Here is a 6,838-nt window from a genome sequence, read left to right as displayed (position 1 = left end):
TATATTTTATGTACAAAATATTTATCTGTTTAAAAAAAATAGTTTTGAAAACAATGATCTACTCATCATAATAATAATAACCTTATTGATAATAATGATAATAACTGTAGTTTTTAAATGAAACGAAAAGTTTGATAATAATAGTAACGAAAATAATACTTTTGATAAAAAAATATATATAATACTTAATGTTCATAATAATAATAACAACAATCTTTTTATTATTAATGTTAGTATTTATAATGATACTACATAATGATGTTACTAGTAATGATAATAATGTTAGTAATAACAACAATAAAAATCCTAATTGTAATTGTAACTATAATACTTATATTAATAATTATAATAATAATAACTCTTAATGTGATTAATAATAATAATACTTCTAACATTTTAGGAGTAACAACAATTATCATAATAATAATAACGACAACTAATAATAATAATAATAATAATAATAATAATAATAATAATAAATAATTATAATAATAATATTGAAAAGTGAAGCTACCTTCAACAAAAAAATTGGCCTAAAAAGAAAAACTGCCACATTAGGGACTCGAACCCACGACCTCTTGAACACCTGCACACTCACTAAACCATCACTCTCCCATCTGTTTTTCTGAAATTACTCCCCTTTGAATTTCATTTAAACTATATCTGATTCGTTTTCTTTTCTTCATCTCCTTCGCTATCTTAAACTAACCAGGATCGAACCCAAATCTTTTTAATCTTAATTATACATACAGAAATCAATTTTAGGACTTAATATCCAGCTCCTAAAAGTTTAATTGTGGAGAACTGAATAAAAAAAATTTGATTTTTGAGTTGTAGAATGTTTTAGCTCATGATTTTAACATGAAAAATGTTCTAAATCATAATTCTAAACTTTCCAAATCCTTAATTGAACTTGAATCGTATTATATAACAGGAATTTAATTGATGAACAAGTTTGACTTTTTTTAAAAGAATTCCTTTGACTCGTAAATTAAAATTTATTAGGAAGAATTGGAGTGTGAAAACTTACAAATAGATCACACTGATAATTCCTAACACTCCTGCATATATGGATTTTGATATAAGATTCAAATTCGATTTATGAGAAAATTTGATACGTACAGAGGTTATCGAACAAGAGAAAAAAAAACATTGATTAAATTAGCAATTTGAATCTGAAAAAAAAAGATGTACTGAAATGGAGAGGGAAGATAATGATTTATTATTGTTTGTATTGATGATTGATTCGACAATTGCTCACGAGTAGGTAGGTAAAAGAACGAGAGCAAACAAATCACAATAAAATAAATCAGATAAAAAAATGAAGCTAGATTCCTACTATATTTACCTTTATATTAAAGTAATATTAATATTAATAATTAACAATTAATAATTATATCTAAATAAAAATAATAATAAAAATATTAATAATATTGTTATTAAATATATAAATGATAAATTTAATATTATTCATAATAATAATAGTTTGTATTATTTATAATAATACTGATAACTATAATAATAATAATGAATGTAATAAAAAATTTAGTATAACACCTATATTTCTAACTTGTAATTACACTTTATATATATATAATGTTAATATATATATATATATATATATATATATATATATATATATATATATATATATATATATATATATATTAACATTATATATTATAATTACACAATATTTATTATATGATAACATATGTTAATTATTTAATATTTATACATCTTAATATAAATACATTAAATAATATGTGTTTGTATATGAAAAGATAATTATCTTAAATATAAGTATTGTATCTACATTTACTTAAGATATTATACTAGATTTCAACATATATTATTTATATCTTTTATATATTCTAATAAACATAAGATAATAATTATTATAGTAATCATATATATATTATTCATAGATTTATAATAATAATAGCATTAATATAACTTTTACCTTAACTTGTAATTAGATATATTAATATCTTAATCTATTAATTATGTAACATTTACTAGTTATATAACATATATATTATATATATATTAACATACATATATATATAATTATAGATATTCATTTTAATAGTAACTTAACTATTCTATTAATTATTTTCTATAATATTTTACGTATTTAATTCAAATGCTTAAATTATATTTTATAGTTTCATACAATTACATATACTTATATTTATATATATATGTATACATTTATTTACAACATTTGTTCGTGAATCGTCGAGAATTGTCGAGGTCAAATGAATCTATGTAAACAGTTCAAAAATTCTTAAGACTCAACTTTTCAAACCTTGCTTATCGTGTCGAGCTTATATAAAGATTAAGTTTAAATTTAGTCGGAAATTCCCGGGTCATCACAATTAGTATGTATTTAAATAACATTTTGTAACACTTGAAAAGTAAAATACTTTTGTGTTTAATCTTATTTGAGCTTAAAATGTCATTAAGATGTCGTTAGGTGTGATTAGTAAAAATTAACATCTTTTGGTTCAAAACTCTTTTGAAATCAAAGAAGGCAACTATTATAAGTATGTTTAAAAAGGTTTTGTAATTTATAGATGCCTCAAAGTGGTCTAACTTAAAGTGGCTGAATTTGGTTACAGATAAAACTGCGGTCGATCCACGGTCTGCCGTGAGATTGACCGTAGATCAACAGTTTTGTAAAATGGTGCAGCCGTTGGAAAAGGACATCTACGGTCAGACCTGCGGTCGACCGTGGTGCAGCCGCATATCAGTTTTTACCAAGTTAATTATTTATGTATTGATCTTTTGCTAGAGATAGTGTAGGCTTGTGAACTTGTGTTGTTCAATACGTTGTTTAAGCACACAAGACTTGGTGTCATCATCAAAACAAAGTGGTTAACATTTGAATATTAATATTGGATCACTAACCAACATTATCGATGTCTAACAAATTAAAAAGCATACATCAATCTTAATCAATTATAATAACATTTAAAAGTAGCTCAAAGCATGCGACTAATTTATAATCCTAAAGATACACTTAACATTATTTAATACATATATGTTTTGCTCAATTGGCGATACACGTTTTTGTGTATAAATTTTATTACATTGTGTTTTATTTATATATATATATGTTAAGAATGCTTAATTATTTCATTTTATAATAGAAATATCTTTAAAAAAAACTTAGCATTCAAAGGATATCCATTAACCTGTTAATCCAACAGAGATGTATATGAATATGGATTTAAAATCAAATGAATATAGATATGAATATATGATCATCTGATTCATATCAGATCTATTGTCATAACTACTTTTTGATGATGTCAAGGTTCATTTAGATCAATTGGAACAACAATTTAACTCCAACGTCTTCAACATATATATTACTTTCGTCCCAAATTAATTATCTCAAGACAAAAAAACACACAATTAGAAAAAATATTATTTGACTTTTTTTATTTACTTTATAATTTTACTATTACTCCATATCTGTATCTTTATTTATAACATGCATACATTAAAGTTAAAAGTTTATCTATGATCTTTACCTTTATATTACAAATATTTCAATTACAACCCTTAGGCTTATCTTTAAAAGATTCGAACATGTTTCTTTTGTTTGTACATACAAAATAACCACTCACCAGAGTCGTCCTAACCCTTAAAGTTATTTTAGGGATGAAACAAAAATATTTTAGGGACAATGATTATACAAAAATACTTTAGGGACAAGGATGAAACAAAAATACTTTAGCGACAATGATGAAAAAAAGGTAAAACTTTAAAGACCAACAGCGTAATTAAGTCAAGCGAGAACGACATTTTAGGGAAATAAATAACAATTACTCCGTACTTACTTATATACGGGGATGTCAATCATAAAGGTGCATGAGTGGTGTTTGAACTGTTACAGGTGGTTGGCTCTTTTCTTGCACAACAACTCCCACCTGACGTGCCTTTTGAGTTTGATATGATCGAAACGGACAGTTTTATTTATGCGGTGTCATTAAGCCGTAAGGCATCAGAATCAGCTAATCGAGAGGGAGAATAGTGGTTTATTATTTATATTTTGCGGGGCCTAAATTTACTTTTAACTTTCTAAGGTAGAAGGTGTAAGTTAACTTAGGGTCGTGTTTTGAATGGTTTAACGAATTGAAGATCAAGTGAATAATTGTCTTTAGTTAAATTACCTAGATAAAGGATAGTAGTAGGTTCTAAACTAAAAGTCCTAATTACGAAAAAGTAAGATGATGGAGGGATATTGGGAGTATGCAGATCCGGAAAATGTTGACCAAGATATCAGTTTGGGCTAGAGTTAGGTAATTATGTTTATGTTAAAGCTAATATTAGAACTGTGTAGATCTGGTTAGATGAGCCAATTACACAGACCTACTTATCTATAGACTCACGGAGTTCTCGTCGAGTAGTGAAAAGTATGTCACGTGGTTGTATAATTGAAAGGTAACCATACCTCAGAGGTTATCCTCAGTAAAGCACTAGGTTTATTAGTGAGTTGAGTTCTAATCCTAACCCTCGTTATCAGTTTGGATAACTGAATAACAACGTGTCGTGTTGATTGAACACTGATCACAAACAGAAGGAGTCTGTCGGGTTAAGTTGACAAAACCTTAAATGAAAACTAACAACCATTTCATCATAAATGAGATCATACCAATCTAAACATTATACATCATTACAATTGACATACTGAATGTAAAGCAGATAGAAACCTAATAGATACCTAAACAATTGATATGACTTACTCCTATGGCAACAATCAAACAAGAACATGCAATAGGTTTGGGTCATACAGTTAAGGCACTATAGATCTTAAAAACTCCTAAGAGTTCTCTTCGGAACATTCAATAGGCATACTAGGTAATTCATGTCTCAATTTCTAAGTTCCGTGTCCTAAAAGCGCATTAGATGCCTCTCGAATACTCCGGCCATACCGAGTTCATAGAATCTTCATATACAGTATAACCAGGATTCTTAATCCTATGAAGTAGCTAATTTCATATAGGTGGACAAGTCCTGATCACAACCTAGGTTGGTCAATCCTTAAGATGCTAGTATACAAATCTATCGGAATCACAAGTTCAGCATAACAACGGTAACCATACTAATTTAACATAACTACGCTAACCCAAACTTCTATCATGGCAACATACAGATTAATTAAGCTAACATGGTAATATCGAAAAACATTATTAAACATAAATGATAACAATACATGTTTAATTAATAAGACAAGCGTTTCAGATAAAAAACTGAAAAGGCCGAAGAAATCTGCCCGAGATCGCAGGGGCTCGCCGGGATATCCTCCGAAAAATAAAAGCTAAGTTAGCTACTACTAAAAACCAACTAAAAAGCTTGAAAATCTAAATTAAAGTACAAATTGAGTGTGTGTAAAAATGAATGTAAAAATCTCTTTAAATAGACTTGGAATTTGCCTGCAGACGGCTGGCAAGCCGTTTTTCATGCCCGTTTGCTAAGGCCGTTTGGCAGGCTGTTTTTCACACTGGCAGGTCATATGGCAAGCCGGATGGCAAGCCGTATGGCCTACCCTGGTCAGCTGTGTTTCATGGATCGTAACTTGATTTCTTTGGTCGTAACTTGTCTTTCACCGTTTTCGCTCTAGAATCTTCGTTTTAGCTCTGTTTTACTTGATTCTTTTTGCATCGCCTTTGTAATTACTTAATCTACAAAATTAACCAAAAAAGCGATTATTTTGCCGAAAAAGTTTGAAACTTTATGGTTTTAGGGCTCAATATCGGGGGTAAAAAAGTGACTTTTTGGCCGATATCAGAGTTCTTTTTGTCATTGTCTCTCAACTCTATTATTTAAGGCAACAACAAGCGTTGATTTATTGACGACTTAACTGCCGCTTAGAGCCTAGATTGAATATCAGGCATGCTTAAAAACCCATGAAATTTGATTCTACCATTTTCCATGGCGTCTTATTTTTATTTTTATTTCATTTATTTACTTATATTTATTTTATTTTATTTTTTTGGCCGGAGGTCCTCACGGAAGCAATCTCTCTACTTCAGGGTAGAGATATTGCTTCCGTGAGGACCCCTGGCAAAAAAAAATAATAATAATAAAATAAAACAAAATACAACAAAATAAATATAAATACATGAATAAAATAAGAAAAATAAAATAAAAACAAGACGCCATGGAAATGGTAGAATCAAATTTCCATGAGTTTTTAAGTCTGTCTAGGATTTAATCTAGGCTCTAAGCGAAATCGTCAATAAATCGACGATTGTTGTTGCCTCAAATAATAGAGCCAAAAGACATTGACAAAAAGAACTCAAAAGGCAGGTCATGTGGGAATTGTTGTGCAAGCAAAGAGCCAACCACCCGTAACAGATAAAATACCAATCATGCACCTTTACGGTTGACATCCCCTTATATAAGTATGTACGGAGTAATTGTTATTTATTTCCCTAAAATGTCATTCCCGCATGAATAATTACGCCCTTGGTCCCTAAAGTATTTTTGTTTCATCCTTGTCCCTAAAGTATTTTTGTTTCATCCTAATTCTTAAAGTAATGATATGGTTTCATTTTGGTCCATAGTTAACTTACATTAACTCAATCCGTTAACTGGGGACCTAAATGAAACCATATTATAACTTTACGGGTTAGAATGAAACAAATATACTTTAAGGACAAGGATGAAAAAAAGATAAAACTTTAGGGACCAAGAGCTTAATTAAGTCGAATATATATATATATATATATATATATATATATATATATATATATATATATATATATATATATATATATATATATATATATATATATATATATATATATATATATACTTTTCT

This window comes from Rutidosis leptorrhynchoides, chromosome 2 (genome assembly GCF_046630445.1).
Source record: "Rutidosis leptorrhynchoides isolate AG116_Rl617_1_P2 chromosome 2, CSIRO_AGI_Rlap_v1, whole genome shotgun sequence".
Lineage (NCBI taxonomy): Eukaryota > Viridiplantae > Streptophyta > Magnoliopsida > Asterales > Asteraceae > Rutidosis > Rutidosis leptorrhynchoides.
This window is presented reverse-complemented; position numbering follows the sequence as displayed.